We start from the raw sequence: 21,945 nt of genomic DNA on the forward strand, positions 1-21,945 counted from the left end.
CAGTTAGAAGTTAGCTTCAAGTCAGCAGTTTAGCTGTCAGTCATCCCAAGGTTAATTTTCATATCCTGCAGCATTACAAAATACAAGATCAGTTACAAATACCTGGAAATCTACTAAGGTTTTATGGCACTGATAAAAAACTAAACACATGACACAGGAGGATCAGAAACAGTACTATACAACTGATTCTGTTGCCTAGGAAGGATATGTTAGAATTAACTTTGAGAAGTGACAGTGTGTTACCTTCCAATAAATATTTTGTTAGAAGACACAAATTTCTCATTTCTGCCCCACAGATCTGGGTTTACTGTATGCAGTAAAAGCCAACCACCGAACAAAGACAATCACAAGTAGGCTAAGCTGCACATGGCTGTTTCAGTCAGGTTTCCACAGGAAATATTTAAAAGGCCTTTAATGTCACCATATTCCTTGCACTTTGTGACTGGTAAACAACTTACACAGAAATTAAGCGTAACACAAGAAATGCAAGTCAGAACATTCCCAAGTCTTTAAGAGTTCATCTTACAATGAAAAAAAATCACTTGTAAGCAGATGTTAAATATTTTACTTCAGCCCATACAGTCACGGTCCAAAGGAATTTCATTTGTTCAGGCCCAGATCTAAAGAACTATTTCAACTGAATTTAGGCACACCGGTCCAAACTGCTGCAAACCCCAATGAAACAAAACCTCTCCCCTGTGACTTCTTAAAGACATCGGCAGCCAGCTACATCTGTTCTGCCTATAGCTCCCTGTCGGACAGATTTGGTACTGCAGAAGAGCAGACAGCAGCCTGCTCAGTGTGGCTCTTGCAGTACTCCGGCTTTACTTGCGATTGTCCAAATCACTTGAGCCAAGTGACTGCTGAATCCCACAAAGTTTACCTTGAATCTGTCCTCAGAAGAAGATACTTCGGGGCACACAGATAACAAGCTCCTTTGGTTTAGTAGTTTGATAATCAAAACCCCACTGAAAACTGTATGGCAGGCACAGCAGTGACACAAAGCCGCTACAGAGGTGTACCGTACAGACCAGTAAAACCTCTGGCCTAAAGCAGATGTTCCAAGCTGATTACTGCAGTGCACATACTGAGTGCTCGACTACACAGTTTACAGAAATCAGTAGTATTAGGAGTATCTCCACAATACCTTAAGAACTCACAAGACAACAATCTGCACAAGCTACATGGTACTAATGTTTACACAGTTCCAAATTCATTTTACACAGATCATGAATTGCAAATCTTGCTTCTACATATATCAAGTTGAAAGCAAAAGGAAGATGGCTCAGTTTAAAAATACAACACATGACTGACCAAAAAAATTAACCTTGTTTTTTTTTAAAAATTTAGCTAAGAGAAGATTCGTTTTAGTCCAAGTTAATAATTCAGAATTGTAAAAAACACAACCATGTTTTCAGGTTCATGATCACTTGGCTATTACTTCAGTACAAATTTAAGGTTTACTTATTGAAGCAAACACAGATAAGAGACTGAATCACTGCTTCATAGCTTTAAGTTTTGTAAAGCAACCAATGATAATCCACATTTCTCATCAGACAAGAAGTTGACTCATTTGTTTGGCACATTACCTTATTTAGATTTACAAAACAAATTTCTGAATATGTCCAAGACTGCAGAGGAGATTTCTGAAGACATTTTAGGAATCTGGTATTAAAAAGCAAGCTTCAGGAAAGCCAGTTCCTACCAGCCCTCCAGCTTGTTTAGATCTCTGAATGGCAGTCTTGTCATTAAACATGTCATCAGGTCCTCCCCCATTCTCATGGCACCTGCAAACTCATCTGAGCAATTGATTAAGACATTAAACAGAACTAGTCTCAGAACAGATCCCTGTGATATACTCTATCCATTACCATCATTTGTACAGACTATTACACACTCCACACCCGAGCATCCAATCTCCCACTCGCCTCTTTACCCATTCAGAGCAAACTTGGACATACAAATACTGCGAGAGAAGATGTGAAAAGCTTTGCAATAACTGAGATAACTGGCATGCGCTGTTTTCCTGTCATCCACAAAGCTAGTAGTTTTATCATAGAAAAACACTCCATATCCTGTAACATTAGCTTTGGCAGCTAAAAATTCCCCTTTAAAGGAAAAGTAATGCTCAGCTTCAGAGGAAAAATACATCTAGAAACACCAGAAGAGGGCAGCAGAAGCTTTCTATACTTGGTAGAAAAAAGTTTAGCCTTGCATGACTGGTTTTGAGCACCCTTTCATACTGCTCACTGAGTATGAGCAGTATGAAAGCAGTTTAAGCAGATAATGCTCTGCTTTATCAAGTCATATCAGGTAAATGAATGCCTCACACAAAACTAAGGTATCAAACCCCAACTCTTCAAACACCTGTCTGCAATGATAGGATTCTTTGTGAGGCAATACATGCGTGCTACGCTGAAGCAAGTGACTTTCCAGGGTTTGTTTCACTAGCTTATTATCACATAAAGAGTAAAAGGGAATTTAGAGTAAAGCAGAGTATAATGTTAACAGTTTGCTACCTGTTTTGTGGCAGCAGACATGATACAAAGTCAGGAAACAAGCAGCATTTTACACTAAAGTACTACATTAAAACTTAACATTTTAGGGATTTACTACATATGCTGCTCACAGTTTATGACACTACACATACTAAGATTAACATCCACCTTACATAAACCAGTTTCTGAAACCAAATTTTCGAAGGCACCTAAAAAAACCCAGTACATTAATCATACTCTTGAGTTACTACATTTTCTGACAAACTGAAGGGACTAAAACACTACCTGATTTCACAGCTACTTGGGGACTGAAATTAGACCTGAAGCTAGAACCCAAAGAAGTTTAACAGAGGTACACGGGCAAGACCCACAATCTCTTAATTATGATTAGCAACCCCATTTATAGTGCAGCTCTTGACTATAATTTTTTCCTTCAAGAGGACCCTTCCCTACTACAGACCCAGAATACAGCATCTGACAAACTAGTAACTTACTCTTGTATTTTATTTTGTAGATTCAAACTACATGAAGAGTTTCTAAAGCTCCTAAAACAGGCAAATGAAGCTGCTAATGCAAATGAAGTTGCTAAGCCACTGTCCATCATATTTGAAAAATCATGGCAGTCAGGTGAAGTTCCCAACGACTGGAAAAAAAGAAATCTAACCCCCATTTTCAAGAAGGGGAAAATGGATGACCTGGGGAATTACAGACCAGTCAGTCTCACCTCTGTGCCTGGCAAAATCTTGGAGCAGATTCTCCTGGAAGGCATGCTAAGGCACATGAAAATCAACAAGGTGCTTGGTGACAGCCAGCATGGCTTCACTAAGGGGAAATCCTGCCTGATCAATTTGGTGGCCTTCTATGGGGGTGTCGTAGTTTAAACACAGTCAGCCACGCAGTCTCTCTCTCACAGCACACCCCCCACACACCCAAAGACGAGACCCAAACCCGACTGTGCTTAACTCTAGAGATCAGACGAAATGGTAGTGGGTAAAACACACTCTGTATGTGAGTCACCATGCTGATCCCCATCACAATCAGCAGGCAGGTCCCAAGGGTGTACCCAAAGGCCATTCAAAACCTTCAGCACTCTCAAACGATGCTGCTGTACTTGTCACTGGGGCTGGTGTAGCTCCTGTGCTTGCTGGCTCTCCCACCACCAGCTTCTCTTTTTCTGAGTCCAGATCTTCCTCCTCTGCTTTGGTGGGAAATGCCGTGTGGTCTCCTGCATCCTCCACTTGTCCCGGGTGCTCGAGGCTGGCCTCAGCCGAGGCTCCCAAAGGCGGTACCTTGCTCTCCACATCCTCTTGGGGCTCGGCGGGCAGCTGCCGGGGGATGCGCTCTGCTGCCGTGGGGCTGGACTCGGCCGCGGCTCCCCTGACGTCTCCCCCCGCTCCTCGACCGCCCAGACCTCTTCCACCGGCAGCCACTCCCTTCCGGCCTTCGGTTCCGCTGCCGCCGCTGTTTGGTCCCCAGGGCCGCTCTCCCGGGACACTTCGGCCGCTGCTGGCTCCCGGGGCCGCCCCCGGCTCCCGGAGCCGCCCTCCTCGGCTCCCCGCAGCCTCAAGAAGACGGAGGCGAGGACGAGGGCCAGGATGATGAAGAGCAGCCGGACGGCCAGGTACAAGTCCATGGCCACGTCCATCCCGCCCTGCTGCCAAAGCCCCCCCTATTACAATTCATTACCATAAAGTACAGCGAGACAAGAACCTTAGCTCAAGCCCCACACTTGATAAACTCTAACACATCAAATACCAGCTGTAAGTAAGTTACTACATGCTGAAACTGTGAGATCAAGAGAAACAACTTTGAGAGCCAATAAATCAGCATTGTGACAAGTGACTATTAATACAAAACAATGAATGCTTATCACAAATATGATTAAACACACTCCGGACAGATCTGTCGTTATCTCAACCCTTCGTGCCCCACACTGGGCACCAAAAAGAACTGTCATGGTTTAAAAGCAGTCAGCCACGCAGTCTCTCTCTCACAGCACCTCCCCTCTTCTTGCCCTCCCCCTGCTCCCAGAGGGATGGGGAGCAGAATCAAAAGACTGCAACTCCCACAGGTTGAGATAAGAACAGTCCAGTAACTATAACACAAATCACTACTGCTACCACCAATAATAATAATGATAAAGGAAATAACAAGGGAAGAGAATACCACTGCCCACCACCTGCCGACCGATACCTCGCCCCCACCCATCAGTGATCTAGGCCTTCTGGGTAACTGCCCCTGGTTCTGCATCCTGGGCATGACGTGCTGTGGTCTGGAATACCCCTTTGGGTAGCTTGGGTCAGGTGTCCTGTGCTTCCTCCCGGCTTCCCCTCCTACCTGCCACAGCATGAGGCTCAGAAAGACCTTGGTCAGACTAAAAATTACCGAGCGGCAACTAAAAAAATCGGTGTTATCAGCACTGTTCCCAGGCTGAAAGTCAAAAACACAGCATTGAACCAGCTACTAAGGAGAAAAATGACCGCTAATACTGAACCCAGGACAGGGGCCTACAGAACTGACGGACAGGTGTAGAGCAGTTGACATCATCTACCTGGACTTGTGTAAAGCATTCAACCCTGTCCCACACGACATCCTTGTCTCTAAATTGAAGAGAGATCAATTTGATGGATGGACCACTCGGTGGATAAAGAACTGGCTGGAAGGCTGCACACAAAGAGTTGTGGTCAATGGCTCAAGGTCCGGCTGGAGACCAGTAACGAGTGGTGTCCCTCAGGGATCGGTGTTGGGACCGGTCTTGTTCCACATCTTCGTCAGTAACATGGACAGTGGGATTGAGTGCACCCTCAGCAAGTTTGCCGATGACACCAAGCTGTGTAGCTTGGTTGATACGCTGGGGGGAAGGAATGCCATCCAGAGGGACCTTGACACGCTTGTGAGGTGGGCTGATGCCCACCTCATGAAGTTTAACCATGACAAGTGCAAGGTCCTACACCTGGGTGGGAGCAATCCCAGGCACAGCTTCAGGTTGGGCAGAGAAGAGATTCAGAGCAGCCCTGCGGAGAAGGACTTGGGGGTGTTGGTCAATGAGAAAATGAACATGAGCCGGCTTCAGTGTGTGCTCACAGCCCAGAAAGCCAACCGTATCCTGGGCTACATCAAAAGGAGCGTGACCAGCAGGTCAAAGGAGGTGATCCTTCCCCTCTGCTCTGCTCTTGTGAGACCTCACCTGGAGTATTATGTGCAGTTCTGGTGTTCTCAACATACAAAGGACATGGAACTGTTGGAACAAGTCCAGAGGAGGGCCATGAGGATGATCAGGGGACTGGAGCATCTCCCATATGAAGACAGGCTGAGAAAGTTGGGGCCACTCAGCCTGGAGAAGAGAAGGCTGCGTGAAGACCTCATAGCAGCCTTCCAGTATTTGAAGGGGGCCTATAGGGATGCTGGGGAGGGACTCTTCCTTAGGGACTGTAGTGACAGGACAAGGGGTAATGGGTTAAAACTTAAACAGGGGAAGTTTAGATTGGATATAAGGAAGAAATTCTTTCCTATTAGGGTGGTGAGGCACTGGAATGGGCTGCCCAGGGAAGTTGTGAATGCTCCATCCCTGGCATTGTTCAAGGCCAGGTTGGACGAGGCCTTGGATGACATGGTTTAGTGGGAGGTGTCCCTGCCCATGGCAGGGGGGCTGGAACTACATGATCTTAATGTCCTTTCCAACCCTAACTCTTCTGTGATTCTATGACTCTAAAACAGCACCCTAATGCTACTCTTCCTTCCTACTACCTACCAGACTTCTACCAGATACTTTGAATCTTTAACATATATAAAATTTTCCCATATTATGGGCTTATCACTTTCACATTAGTAACAGCACCAAAAACCTTCAACAGAGAATAGAGATTATTACTAATGCTCTATACATATTTACAAAAATTCCATGGCTGTAGCTCCTCAAGTATCCCTTCCAGTAGACAATCTTATCTCAATAACACCCAAACACAGCTCTTTGCATGTTCTGCTATCAAAGAAAAAAGAAAAAGCAACAACAGCAAAGAACAGAACTCATTTTTAGCAGCAGACCCACTAGTGTCTCACAGTCAGGAGCCAGGCACCTCCAGAGAAGCTGTTTAGCAAAAACCCAAGAAGTACTCCTCTACCTCAGAATCCTCATATATTAACCTTTTTCTTCCTCTTCAAAGCTATTCACTCCTTAATTACAACTGTCCTAGAAATTATCCCAAATCAAAAAGCAGTTCCCAACTCCAGCTACAGGAACAATAAACACAGATAAGCATTCTTATAGTAAATAGATCTGAAAGAAACATTTAGCAGCACAAAACTTCAAAGAGAATACTCATATCAAGCTCTACATGACCAGAAAAAAAAAAATAAAGTAATACCATATCCATTCAATTTCTGTAGCTAGAAACAAACAGAAAAGAATTGAAAACAGATACATTTTTCAAAGGCTGACTAGCACATTCACTTTTGGCATCCTACTTACAAGCACAACTCAAAACACTCTATTAACAGATCACCTAAGCCACTTCTAGGCTTCCTTCACACTTCAGAACCAGCAAAACATCTCCAATGTATTTTTTCTTTACTAAAACCTCTTACCTATTATTTCTAAAACTTAGTTTTCCTCCTTTTGTGAAAACTCCTCCACATTCAACTACTCTGCAGAAAACTATGGCAAGGCTTCAGTGTTGTCTTACATAACGTGATGACAGTAGGATGACCTTCAGTTCTGCACCTCCTCTAGTCATCAACACCTCCAACACTGGTCTTAAAGGGCTGTTTTCTTTAACACAAGTGCTTAAAGAAGTTCTGTATCACCTTTGCTCTTCAAACCTCATCTTTACAGACAACACTTTAAAGTCCCGTTCATAGATCTCTTAAACCTCAGCACCCAGATTCACAAACTGGCCTCAGCCTATCACGATACGAACTTCTGTTATCTCAAAAGACAATATAACAAAACGTCACCAAAACCTAAAACTGGTTAATGCCAGCAATCCCCTAAAAAATACACTTTCAAAATTTCTTAATGAAAACACAATTTAGTAAAAAAAAAAGGAAACTTTTTCAGTTATCTGATTTTAAATGTTCTCTTTGCACACTGCCTGTTTCATGGCAGATGTCATTTTAATGCTTTCAATATAGTTTTATCTGTTAACAACATACTTGTGGCTGTCACTGTGGCAAGCAGGCAATCAAATTACAGGTGTAGGTGTTTGAGTAAACACCAGTAGAAGCAGTTTTAGAAATCAGCATTTTGATACCCTAACTGCAGGTTTACTCCATTTACATCAACAGTATCCAGCTGCCAGGGACACTTTAAGGAAATCTCATCCTGCAAGTAAAACATTCCACCTGCCAAGAGATTTCCATCTGACCAAGTAGATTATTTGCACATTTAATTAGCACTCAGCTTTTTATTTGTAGTTGTTTATCACAATATAAAAGGTTCAGAATTCCAGTATCTCTAATCTATACACTGGGATGCAATTGTGCCCAGAGATTCAAACACATTAAAATTTGTCCTAATCTAAAAGGATTTATAACCCTACCCTTGTTTACACCTGCCTCTGCTAGGCCATGAGGGAAACCATCTGCTTCCGTGCACTTACTTTGCATCTGTAGTGTTTCACATCTGCAGGTGTACCACATAGCTACTCTTTGCAGGAGTTCCAGTGAATATTCCAGATCAACCCAGCCTACAAACTGCCAGCCAACAGCTGACAACAAGCAAAGCTTACCAATTTGGGAACCTACGACTTTGAATATATTCAGAGCTAAACCACATGAGCTTCCCTCACCTTGCAGATTTGTTAATGCCTCCAGAAGGCATACAGCAAAAGTATTTTGTTCCCTATTCATGCTGCATATCACAGAGGCAATGCACCAAGCACAGAAACACCTCAGCAAGTGTCTGGTTTGCATGGCACTACAAGTCTTCACCTGCACCACAGATTCCTACCAAGCTTTTAGAATGTATCTACAAAGACAGACAAAGAGTTGCTCTAATAGCAGCAATCTGTGCAGACAGCTGCTCTTTGCTTTCCCAAGCCCCGCAGAGCGGCTACTGAGAAGAATCAAAGCAGTCACTGTGGCAACAGTGGAATCTCAGCAGCTGATTCAGTTGCAGTGAACTTTATTGCTCTCCACAACTACCTGAAAAGAGGTGATGGTCAGTCTCTCGTTCAAGTAACAAGTGATGGGACAAGAGGAAATGGCCTTAAGTTTCAGGCCAGGTTTAGACCGGGTATCAGGCGAGGTTTAGACTGGGAATCAGGCAAAATTTCTCCACCAAAAAGGTTGTCAAGCACTGGAACAGGCTGCCCAGGGAAGGGGTGGAGTCAACATCCCTGGAGTTACTTAAAAGATGCGTAGATGTAGACCTTAGTGTAATCCTTTAGTGGTGGACTTGGCAATGCTGGGGTAAGGGTTGTACTCCATGATCTTGAAAGTATTTTTCAACCTTAATCCTTCTATGAGTCATCCCAGTCCTGATCTCAATACCCCTGCAGCAACTTTCATGGATAATCAAAGCACAGGAAACGAGGCAAGTGCAGCCACTATTTTCCTCTGTTGTCTTTTCTTGGAAAATTTTGCCCCATGCTCACTGAAGGATACAGGATGAGTGCTCTTGTTTTCAGTACACGGAAGTTCTTCCTCTATAGACTACAATGTGTTACAAGGCACGCATATGGTAAATCCTAAGGCAGAATAAATTGCTATAGTGCTGTGGGAGTGAAGAACATAAAAATGCATGTGTTCTAACTCTGTTGTACATGGGACATCTGAAGAAAGATATTTATGGAAAGTAAGAGAGGGGAGAGACAAAGTATTCTGCCACTTACTAAATCCAATATTTTAGAAAAGTCATCTGTATGCCATGATGGATCAAGGCAATGTAATTACATTGCGAGGCAGCAGTGCTGAGAAAACAAAGATCTCATAAAATATGTAAAACATATTACAATTACGATTGTTTGAAACAATAGTAGGATTTTTGGGTCAGTGGCAGAAGTTTTGATGGAAAGAAAATTCAACACTGCAAAAGCTATCACTGAAACTGATGCGATATTGACACATTTAAAAAATGAAGCCCCAAACAAAAAGCAATTCCATACATTTAATCAACCTGTTTGTATTTTAAAGACTAAGAGGATCCATCCAGACATTAAGCATTCATGAGATTCAATGTCCTTTTGAGCAACAGAATAACCAGTCACATGGTCCTATTTTCAGCCATTCATGTGATATTATCATTCTAAGCTTGTGTTCTCAACTTATGGCACTGCCATTCATACATCTACAGCTGAGAGCCCTTCACAATGTTACAGCAGTGTTGATAGCTTTATTAGGGAAGTACTACAATTGGGTGGCTAATTCTAATCAAAGGGTGATGGTGGCCTTTTTTCCATAAAAGCAGTTACTACTCTGTCTGTGGAGGTTGAAGGACTAGAGACATATGTTTTTTCCTTTAAATACCACTGGGTGGAAAAAAAACAAACCGCCACAGGTATGTTCATTTTCTGAATTTGTTCTCAGTTATTAGTGAAAGATTGGGAAAATAAAAAAAAAAACAAACAAAAAACATTGGACTGGCTAAAAGAATTAATACAGGAACTTTACCATAACTGTTAACAGCAGACTTTCTGAACAAGTTTTAGCCATGAAAGAGTTAAGAGGTAAGGAGGAAGACAAAAGTGCTGTAAATCTAAAACATTAAACTAGCCTGCTTAAAGGCTTGCCTTCAGAACTAAGGTGGAGTAAGAATCTACTTTGTGCTTGCACCTACAATAGCTCAGTTGAGTGATTTAGAAATCCTGGAATCAATTAATGTATTGCAATGTATAATTAAGTATACAAGATCAGAGAATCATAGAATAGTTAGGGTTGGAAAGGACCTTAAGATCATCTAGTTCCAACCCCCATGCCATACCCAAGAAGTTTATTATTGGTTAAAATGACAAATTCTTATGTTAAATGGTATGCTAAATAGATAAGCAACAGGTTGATAGAAGTATATTCTTAGCTCCCTGCTAGCAAACTACAGCAGGAAGCCTTAGGATGGGATTTCTCATTGCCGCTGCACATACAGTCCTCCCAGACACAATATCCAGGTGTAGGGAAATCTGGGTGGGAATCCTCTCATGTTTGTGGAATTCTAATTTAGTCCTTAGGTCAACTCGGCAAGAGCTATGTAACTTCTAACCTAAAGAGCTCTTTCTATTTATATGTAATTATAGATAAAACTGCATGCAAGCCCCTTCAGTGATGCTCTCTGCAACCAAGCTAGGAACTTCTTCCTCCAGCCTTCTGCTGTGGTCTCCTGATACAGGGAACTTCGTCGCTCAGTAATTTTAACAGACGTTAACTCGGAGAGTATGAATGTGAAGTTTTGCAAACGGCTACTTCTAAATTTCTACCTTAAAAATTAATAGTCGGCATTTAAAGCACTTTGCTTTATATGAGAAAAAAAAAAAAACATGCAAAAGCAACGGGAAAGACTTCTAGTTAACTTGTAGGAATCTGTTCCCTGTAAAAATAGTCATGCGATCCACCGGGAAATGGCTTCACATGGTGCGCCTGAGGCTGGGCTCGCCTTGCCTGGTGTCCACCTTTATTTACCTGAAAGGCGGGTTTCCTCTTTGCTCTCCCTGCTGGCACTGGGGCTGCAAAGCAACATCTTGCGATGCCACTCATAGGTCAACTCAGTAATTGAGCTGCTGACCCCAGGGGCTCTCCCCGGAGGGACTTCGCCCACAAGCGGTATCTCGGTGGAGGTCTTACACGAACGCCAGAAGTTTTATTGTAATAAGGGGACCGCGGCGGCGGGAGCCCTTCCCCTGCTCCTCATCCTCCTCCGTGAGGCAGCGCCGCGCCAGGAACCGCGGCCCCGGCGGCTAAGCGAGCTGTGCCCTGCCCTGCCGTGCCCCGCGGCGCCGGGCCGCCCGCCACGCTGCTCCTGAGGAAACCGCCGGCAGCGGCTGCGCCCGCGCCTCGCGGAAACGCGCTGGAGATTCCAGAGAATCCCGGCTCCCCCCGCCGCTCCGGTCAGCGCCGCGGCGGCCAGCCCAGCATCCCGGGCCTGGCCTCCGCTGGAGCCTCCAGAGTAAACGCGGCCGGGATTGGCTTTTACCGGCGCAGGGGCCATATTGGATAGGCTCGGCTGGCCCTGCCGCGCATACACAGACACCACTTCAGCGGCTGCCCCCTCCCGCGGGGCCTGCTACGGGAGGTGAAGGTGTCTCGGGCAAGAAAGCCGCACGCTCCCGCTTCCCCTGCCCGCCTGCCGCGCACACCCCTCCAGCGCACGCCCCTTCCCCTGCTCGCGTCCTCACCCCGCCCTCCCCTTCCCCACTCAACCGCCGCCCGCCGCCGCGCTGCCCGAGGCGCCGTGTCAGCGCGCGGCGGCGGCCAATCAACGCGGGGGTGACAGATATGCAAATGCGCCCCCCAGCCTCTGCCCGCGGGTGCGCTGGGGTCGCGCTGAGGCGCGAGTGAAACTTCGCCCGGGGCCCGGCCGGCCCTCCCGCCCGGCGCGGCCCGCCCTGGCCCGCTGCGCTGTGGGCGGCGGGGGAGGAGAGCTCGGCACGCCGCGCCGCCCTCGCCCGCGACGCCGCCGCCCGCCTCTCCCGGCCTGCGCCAGCCGCCTTGCCACCCGGTAAGTGTCGCCCTCGGCCAGCGGCTCCCTGGGTGCCCGGCGGGGGAGTCAGAGGGGGGAATCCCCTGGAGGGGGAGGGGAAGCCACCGCCGCCTCAGAGCAGCCGCGACTGCCAGAGGCCGCCCCGGCGGGGAGCTGTCAGGAGCTGGGCATCTCCTCCTCCTCCCCTCTGCCCCCCCGATCCTCCCTCCCGCGCGTGTGCCTCCTGCCGGGCAGCGGCGGCGGCCCCAGGCGGTGCTGCTGCTGCCGCCGCGTAATGGCGAACCCGGCGGTGAGTACGTGCGGAGGGACGGGCTGCTCCCCGCCACCCCCGGAGCAGGCCGCGCTTCAGGTGCCGAAGGCACCGGCTGGCCTCGGCGCCCCGTCAGCCACCCGCCGCCCCTCCTCCCGCCGGGGCACTGCGCGGCGCGGCCTGCTCGCCGCACGGGCTCTCCCCGCCGCCGCGCCTCGACCTGCTTCCGCCCCTTGCCGGCAGCGGCGGTGGAGCCGGGGGTTCGGGGCTGCTCGCCGGCCCCTCGCACCTCTCCGGCGGAGGTGGGAGGAGGAAGGGCGAGGGCGGGAGGCGGTGGCTAGGCGAGCTTCTCTGGGGCGGCGGGGGTGCAGCAGGGCAAGATGGGGCGGGCGGAGGCTCCTGGCGATGTGGTTTCCCGGCCCCCCGGCCCGGCAGTGAAGCTGAGGTGGAGGCGCGGGGCCCTCGGGCGAAGGGTCGGGTGGGGCAAAGTTTGGAGGGGGGGAATTGGGCCTTTCCCAGTTAATGGGGAGGGGGAGAGGCTGGATGTCGTGTCCCCGGCCTCCTTCAAGTAAGATGGCAGGGAGAAGGAAAGAGGGCTGGTCTCCTCGGGAAAGTCAGAGAAAGAGCTTGCATGTCTTTCTGGCCCCCAGCGAGGAGGTGGCAGTGGGAGGAAGGGGTTGGGTGGAGGAACGTAGAGCCAAGAATATGCCTAGCCACCTTGTGTCCTTAAGGAAGGGGGCTGCGTGGCCTTGAGAGGAGGTGGCACCCTCCCAAGTAGGCAGGTGGGAATGTTAGACCTGGTTTCTCACTACGCGAGATAGTACAGGTGGGCAGAGAGAGGAATTAAAATAATTTCCCAGGGCAAGCGAAGCAGAAGGAAGAAGAGGAGCCGAGTTTGGCAGTCCACTGTCACCGATCTATAACAGAGAAAACGTGGGAGTCCAGGAAAGGAATATAGAAGGGGAGGATTGGCACTGGGTGAGGTGTGTCCAGGAGAGGTGGAGATGGATGGGCATGCAGTTTGCTGTTCTTCCGGGCTGAAAGATTTTTGGGGTAAGGAGAACTGGTGGCGCATGGCTGCAGAATGTTACTGAATGGGTGGAGACTTAAACAGGGACTTGACTGTGAAAGAGCAAGGTGGGAATTTATGGACCAGCATTTTCCAGATAGGGGCTTCAAGCTGATGTTCTTTGGGAATGACCAGGAGACGATTTTGAGGCTAGTTTGGTACTGTGTAATGCTGGGTGGTTAGGTGGCATGCGTCTTTATTTTACTGGAGAAATTATGCTGTTTCCTGCTGAGGCTTAAAGCAGTGAAATGGTAAAACCTTTTTATTGCCTCTTCACACAAATTTTTGTGAACAGGGATAAAAAACAAGCCAAGAGTTTGGAATTCTCTCATTTGACATTAAGGTTGATGCATGCACTTTGAGTACATAAGAGATAGTTTGCGCTCCTCACTGATTTTGTAATGTAAGTGCCTTGAATATTTAGCAACTACAAGCTTCCTTCAGTTCATGAAAGTTGTTTAACTTCATCAGTGTGAGAAAACACAGCTCAGTCTCTGTCCTTTATGTAGAAGAGATCTGAACCCTTAAGTCTTGCAGTACATGCTCATGGAGGACAAAGTAACAGTCTGTGGAAAGGGGTAAGATTCCCAGCTCTTCTCTTGTGTGTCTTTTGAGACTTTGTAAGAAGCAGCCGTAAAAAGTGATTCTCCTTTTTCAGGAAAACTAGGCCCATCGGTCTTAACAGCAGTCTGCATCTGTTTTTAAACCTGTGTTGACACCATCGAGTTCCCAGTTGGCAGGTGTGGCCTGAAATAATGATTTCACCTTGTTTTACATGTAATATTTATATGCAGTTATGCATGTGTATAGTTTTCAAGACAGAATATCTACATTCGGTCATCTTTGAGCAATATCTGGATTTTTAGCCTTGCTCCAAGTTTCAGTTGGTGCATAGGTCAACTTTTTGCTAGTTTATGTCACAAGGTGGATATTTAAAAATTAGTAATTATTCCTGTCTTACACTTTGTTAGCTGTTAAAGAAAGGGTAGCAATTAGTATCCTTTGGTTTTACCTACTCACAAAGTTGTTACACACCCAGCCCCTCGCACCACCAACTAATAATGACTTTTTCATTGTTCCTGCATCTTATGAGGCAGATGAGGGTTCCAGAATACCCACGGACTTCAGTGCCCAGCTGTTGTAAACCAGAAAGCAAAAATTAAATGTACATGTTCCTGAAGGTTGCCAATTCAGGGGTCCATGTGCCAGGCCTTATGTATAAATCAGTGCCACACAGAGAAGTTGGTGGGGAGTAAGGTAGGATGTAACTTCAGGTATCAACAACTCTGTGGTTACTGCCCATTATGAACTCTTTAACCTTAAAGTAAATATGAAGTAGCTTTCTCTTTTTATTCCTCCGTTGGTGAGTAAGCATTTATAAAATGATAAGGGCAAGCACACAGGTAGTTACAAGGCCTCTGTGCTGGTTTTTGTTGTGGTAACTTACCTGTTTCTGTTTAATCAAATAGTTATGTTTCTAAGAATTTATGCTGCTCTTCATGATAAAGATGTATTAGCTTATTTCAGGCTGAGTAAAGCTGTCATTTTTACGGTAAAAAAAAAAAAAGTGGAATTTTAAGTATTGCAACTTTTCAAGAATTTTGAGGAATCTCAGCACTTACTCATTTCATGTGAGCTGTTGGTGCTAAGTGCTCCTGAAGATTAGTCCAAGAATTCAGTATGGAGAAATGTTGATAAAAGTACAGTGTGTTTTTTAAAAAGTATTATTAGTGATGTTATCTGAAAGCTGTATGACATGAACCACTAAGAGACTGTAGAGGCCCTAAACCAGGCATTTGCTCTCATAAAAGGAAACAAATTAGTGATGCGGACAGATTAAACCAAAAAGACTGATATGCTGCTTGAAAATTTCCTTTTTTTGTGGAACCTATAAAGTAAATAATTACACTTTTGTTCTTCTTTGCTTTATAGGGCTAGTTGTAAGAATATGTATTTTTTTGGCATATGTTGTGATTTTACAAGTTTTCCTTATAATCAGAGTATACATGCCCTTCAGACACTTAAAAAGTACAGATAAGCTGGACAATTGTATATGTTATGGGTGAGGGTTACTTAGGGTACATTTTCTTTTCTTTTGTGTTACCTTGTAGAAATAGGCTTCACTGTCTTTCTTTGATACTTTTCATGCAATTTAGGGTGAGGATAAGTTGGATCTGATGGAGTAAAATGGCATGATCCTGTTCATCATTGGATTGCAGTATTCTAATACTTTCCACCTTATATATGTACTAAATTCTCAGTAATATTCAGTACTTAGGTTCACAGATCATCCAGTTGAAATATTTTTCTGTGTTTAACTGAAATCTGATGACCCATGGCACTCTCTTTCTATTCTAACAAAAAAAATTCTGTGGATACTTTAATTTCTTCCACTGGCTTATCTATATTTGTCCTTTTAATGGTCTTGATTCCATCAAACTACAGGGCTGTGAGCTTAATGAACACTTTTGAAATCTCACATTTACTTGGGCTCACATACTCTTATCCTATTTTCTGGTGCTCTTCCTGTATATAAAAAAGGTGTTTCAGGAATGCCAGGTATCTGCACACACATGAAGGGGTGATGTAGAAACCATCTGGTCGTTTAGTCAAACATTCAAGGACTAATAATAAGCAGCATTGGAAATATTTTAGGATATTACTGAAGTATTCCCTTTCCCCTCCAGCAGAGAAACTATGACACTGAGTAGTTCTTTTGCTGGTAAAACAGCCGCCAGAAAGAGTTTGCAGCTCTTGCTTTGGCTGAAGGAGTATCAGGATTCTCGTATTTTATCTGTCTGGCCAGTTCATAAATGAGAGGGCATGCTGGCCAAAAGTCAAAGAGGCTGAACATGTGACTTTCTTGTGCAGGGAGGAGATTCTTTTTTATTTTATTTTAAGCTGTGAGGAGTTTTTTTCTAAAGTATTATGCAAAAAAAGTGTAATGTGGTTTGCAGTGATCATGTTTTTGAGCAACTTCAGTGTTGGAGACTTGAAGGAGACCAGCTCTAAATCAAAGACTTTAACAGTGTGGTTGGTGAAGCTGTTTTGACTTAAAAAGCATTAGCATCCTAATAGTGTTTTCAAAACATGTATGTAGTAGTATTCAGATGGATACACAGCTACCTGTAGGAATGAGCTTTAGTGATCAAATAAAATTTATTTTTGGCAGCACCTTCGAACTGAGTTCCTCTTTTGGTGCTGCCTTTACATTACATTCACTTGCTAAACTGCAACAAAGAAGTTACAAGGCAGGAAGCTTTTTCTTTTTTTCTTAAACTTGGAATTCAGCAGAAATACATTGGTATTGTATGGCATCTGTCAGGGAGCAGATGTGTTGAGATCTTCATTCATACAGATTACCAAAGAGATACCAAAATATTGATGTCTTTAGGCCATCAGTGTACATGCATCTTTCTTTCTGAAGATACATGTTTTTGTTCTAATCTGAAATTGTTCTGCTCACAGGCAGGGTGTGCTTCAAAGTGACCACATACTAGCTGTATAGTATGCACAGTTTATAAAACAAGCACAATAAAGCGAATAAGCACACCAAAGCAAACAAGCACACTAACACAAATCAGGTGTGTATCTCTATATATACAGTAAATAAGTACAATGAAACAGAGATCTCCATATAGAGACGGTGAAATACAGAGGAAAATTAGCAATGCATCAAATCATTACTGCATTAGAGAGAACAAAGATTATGAAGAAATACATGACCAGATACCACAGAATCATCATCCATGCCCAGGCTTCCAGCTAGGAAGCCCAGTTGCAGCCGATGCCAGGAGCCTCAGGTAATTGAGAAAATTGCTGTGTGGTGTATCCACCCATAGGTGAGGCTTTGGATTTGGCCACAAGAGGGTCCTGCTTTTATATTCTTAGAAAAATAGCCGGCTTTATGCCAGCTCTGTAATTGTTTATTCGTGGGGCCTTGCAGTTTCTCATGATCTTGGTATTGTCTATGCCGAGAGCATGGTGCCCCAGTGCAGCCAAGTATGAAGGTCATAGAACAGCTGCACACCTGTGTTTTCTTACCTCTCTCCAACAGTCACAATGAACATAAACATATATACTCTACGAAATACACTTTGACAAAAAAATGTACTTTATGGCTCTCAGTCATGAGAGGGAATCAGCTCTCAGCTAGGTTCCCATCCATTACATAAATCAACAGTTAAAATTCACAGGAAAAATGTTCCCATCTTTTTTTTGAAACAAATAGTAATTTTTACCTTGTTCTTTATCTGAGTCATATCAGAAAATGTAACTCTGGTTACCAGATTATTTCCTTCTGCAATGCATTCTTGGGCTATTTTCCTTATGTTGCATGAGCAGTGTTAAAAGGTTGGTTCACTCTTTTATGAGGGTCACTGAAATTCAGGAATTCCTTTAAAATTTATTGTGCAAATGGCTTTTGAAGAGTAAATAATTGTACTTCATGCCCTAATGAAGAAATTTTTCAGTTTCAGAAAGAGTACATATGTATAATGGCAAGAAAATCTACCCGTCTGATATTCTCTAAGTTAGAGGAAATCTGGGAATTAAATAGGGTATATTTTTGTTTTCAGTTACCCTGTAGTAAAGCCATTGTAATTAGAGGCTCCACCAACATCAAGAACAGTGGTAGGTAAGACAAGGGGCCTGATGCCATATGATATGATGTTGCTGGTTTCAGCATGTAGTTTTGAGTGTGGTTTTGCTGTTTGCTTGGTTTTACTTGTTTTCAGAAGCTAAACTAAAATTTAGCTTCAGAGCCAGCTTTTTAGGTAAGTTTTCAACATACCTACTTCATAGATAGCCCTTGAGGGAACTTAGTATTTTCTGTTTGGCTAGGCAAGGTTTTTTAAAAGTCCACTTTATTTGGTTTCCTGATTGATGAAGAGTACATTGAAGAAATTGCAAGTGCAGAGTGTCTTGCTTATCATGTGCTTGGTAGGAAAGTTTTGGAGAAACTTTTGATATCAAATCTCCTCAGAACAGAAATAGGTTGGGTTTATTTTCAAGAGAAAAATTGTATGCACCTTTCTCAGAAAGGTATAGACTTCTGTTGATGAAATACCTTGTGCCAGCTAATCTAGTATGGAGTGGGAAGTCTGAACCTGCTCCATTCGGTAGAGTACCATCCTGGTATCCTCATCTGATTTTGTCAAGACTTGAAGCTGTGCTCCTTTTTTCACAGAGAAGACTGCTACCTGTGAGTGTCAGGTCTTCACAACTGGTAGTCTGAACTCCTAGATCATAGTCCCTAAGCATCTATAAAATAGGCATGAGCCTTTGCATTGCTGTAGTTGATAACTTCCAGATTATAAATCTGCAGTAGTTCACAAAGATGCTTATCAGACTAGAACATGAGAATTATTGGAAGTTGTGTATTACCAGATTGTGAATTGAAAGTCTTTTGGCTCAGATGTTTTATAATGAAATCTTGGTTTAGGCCACATGTGAAAATGGGGTGGGTTTTTTTCTAGTTTTCAGTGCAGATGTTTCTCTGCATCTTAAAATGGCAGTGTAGTTCCTCAGGAAAGATACCAGAATTCAGAAACATATTTGGTAAGTCTAATTTAAGGTGTAGCGCTGAAATTAATGACTAAAGTATGGAAACCCTATAACGCTTGCATCAGAAATCTGAACAGCACTTGGAGGATTTTCTTTTTAAAATTGCAAGGAGGCTTTTCTACCCATCTTTGTAGTGACCAGAAGTAAACTCTAAGTTACAGATACAAATGCACTGAATATGTTATTCAAACTGTTGACAACTGAAGAGGCTAGAAAGAGGCATTCATATTCTGTACAGTTGGTTTTAGAGGTATGCAGACCCAGGGAAAAGAACAGTGGGAAATTTTGGTACATGTATAGGAAAAATAATCAGGAAGTCACTGAAGTCCTGAAATTTGTGAAAGTCTTTACAGATACACTTTGGAGAAGTAAAATAGCAATAATATTGAAAGAGCAGAACAAGCTTCTACCTGGAAGTATAGCTTCCTTCAGTAGCCTTGTGACCACTCCCCTGAACTTCTTAACAGCTACTTTCACTAAAATGAACTGACCTGGGGATAAACTTTGTTCTTTTCAGAAAGATTTTCCAAACTTTTGTAATCTTTGTAGATCACAATCAAATGTAGCAAATTGAGCAGTTGTCATTATCTGTATTATTATTTTCTTTTCATTGTAATTAACACCCACAAAAATACAATGTATGTACACACCTCATCCATTTTAATGAACAGTCTTATGGGTCGGTTTGATGAAACAAGAGGAAGGGTTAAAATTAAAATGAGAATGCACATTACATGTCTTGTTCTGCAGACTGTGCTTTGAGGGCAATAACCTTTGGCAGAGAGGTGAAGAAGGTAGTTGAAAATAATAACTTCTTAAACTGATGCTGTTAAATTTTCTAAGGGTACTTGAAAACACTGAAGATGTAAAAGCACACAAGGATTTTGCACAAAACTTATTTTTTTTAATAAATTTGCATGAAGTTTTTAAAAATAAAAATTAGGATAAAGTGGCTATTCTAAATAAATTGAAATTAATAGTTTGTTTCCTAATTTTTTTACTAACACTAAAAAATATAAACCTGCCCTATAAAGTACAGAAGTTTTCATTTTAGTGTCCAAAATGAGAAAGATTGCTACAGTTCAGAATTTTTTATTGATAATAGTAATTCTTTAGAATCCATCAAGAATGCAAGGAAATCCATGTGCATTTAGGGAAATGTGTATTTTTCTTGAAGCATTTTAAGACGATACTATATTAGTTAGGCTGTGGAAGATAAGTTTTAAAAACTTTTCTACGCTTATTATGTGACCAGGCATGCTTCTAACAAATTTAGTTCTGGTTCAGTTTAATAAAGGATAAGCTTTGTTGTATATCAGTGAGTTTTACCAATTCAGGATTTAAAAGCAAGCATTAAGGCTCTCTTCCAAAGAAGGACAAATACAGAACATTTTTCAAACATACTGCATTTAACTGATACACACACACATCTTTATATATATGTAATTAAAAGGTCACATGCCATATAGCTTATTTGAGAACCTGTGGAGATAGATCCCATTTTGCTTCATGAGAACGCTTCAAGTTCCTTTTGTGTGGATGTCTCTTTGGCACTTAATATAATCATCAGTGATTCTTCTGCTGCCTGAAGTACTTTGTGTATTTTACATTAGAATAATGCATTGTTGATCTGGTGAATGTCTATTTAGTTATATATGGGTGGTGTTTTTTTTCTTCTTTACGACAGGTATTTGCAAACTTATAGGTACTCCACAATTGTCTCCATATTGGAAGCAAGCGTACACTGTCCTAAAGAGTTAGAAACTTATTTTTCCCCTTTATTTTGAGGATTCACAAAGGTACAGTTGAGGAAGGATCCAAAATAGCTATGTTTTGGATAGCCAGGAACTTCAGATAGTGCTTCTATTATATGGTAGCTACAGAGGAACTATGTTTCTTTTTTTATTGTTGAACACTCACAGCTAGGATAAATTACTAATTGCAAGTTTTCAAATATTATGTTTAATTCAGTATTGATTTTGTTTTGTTTTTTCTCAAATAAAGTTAAATGTTGGATTGCCTCTATTGAGTAAATATATATGTTATAAAAAAACCTGTATGCTATGATTTTGTTTAGTTAGCAAGGAACTTTTAAATAAACAGAAGTGTAGGAATTAAAAATACTGAAATGCTGCATAAAACCTGACAGTTAAATAATTTCAAAGTTGATTCTAGTTTCTGGGTGTGAAGAGGACTTTTGCATGGTGGGAGCTCTATTTGTGTGCTAGGAGTTCAGTATAGAAAAAAGAGCAACTTTAGGAAGTTTTCTGGCTGTTCTGATACAAAATTCGTATCACTTCACCACATAGGTGGCAAAGATGGAAGTATTAGCAGCTTTCACCTAAGTATGTGTTTGGGTACATGCTTATTTTTTATGAATTTTAAAAAGAAGTCTCTGCATAGTATTTCAGTGTCTCTGTTAATGCAGAGCAGAGGCATTTTAGTTTAGCAATCTTGGCATAAGTCTTGGAAGTTATTTGAATAATAAAATTAGAATAAATGTAATAATTTATGTACAAAATTAGTACAAATAATTTTTTTACTGGAACATTGCAGGGTTTTGATAGCTGTTATAACCAGTTTATATCTTTGACAGATGTTACATTGTCTCAAAGATGTGAGGAGAAGAAATAACCTTTGTCTTAAAATCTGCTGCTTAATGCAGTGGGATTGAGTGCACCCTCAGCAAGTTTGCCGATGACACCAAGCTGTGTAGCTTGGTTGATACGCTGGAGGGAAGGAATGCCACCCAGAGGGATCTTGACATGCTTATGAGGTGGGCTGATGCCAACCTCATGAAGTTTAACCATGCCAAGTGCAAGGTCCTACATCTGGGTGGGAGCAATCCCAGGCACGGCTACAGGTTGGGCAGAGAAGAGATTCAGAGCAGCCCTGCAGAGAAGGACTTGGGAGTTGATGAGAAAATGAACATGAGCCA

The 21,945-nt window shown here is 43.1% G+C and overlaps 1 protein-coding gene across 6 annotated transcripts in view; it reads left to right on the plus strand.

Moving 5' to 3' along the window:
• The first annotated feature begins 12,044 nt into the window (after nt 1-12,044).
• CHD9 (chromodomain helicase DNA binding protein 9) overlaps nt 12,045-21,945 on the plus strand; it is a 92,515-nt gene continuing 82,614 nt past the window's right edge. For 2 of the 6 annotated variants that reach the window (XM_062609118.1, XM_062609119.1), the window contains exon 1: nt 12,340-12,412. The gene's annotated coding sequence lies outside the window, so the exon portion shown is untranslated. Of the gene's footprint in view, nt 12,142-12,339; nt 12,413-21,945 lie in introns of those variants that run through there. The other 4 variants (XM_062609112.1, XM_062609114.1, XM_062609113.1 and 1 more) reach the window with 3 other exon arrangements.

The sequence above is a fragment of the Pezoporus occidentalis genome, unplaced genomic scaffold (genome assembly GCF_034315485.1).
Source record: "Pezoporus occidentalis ecotype Australia unplaced genomic scaffold, CSIRO_AGI_Poc_V1 ctg135, whole genome shotgun sequence".
Taxonomy (NCBI): Eukaryota; Metazoa; Chordata; class Aves; order Psittaciformes; family Psittacidae; genus Pezoporus; species Pezoporus occidentalis.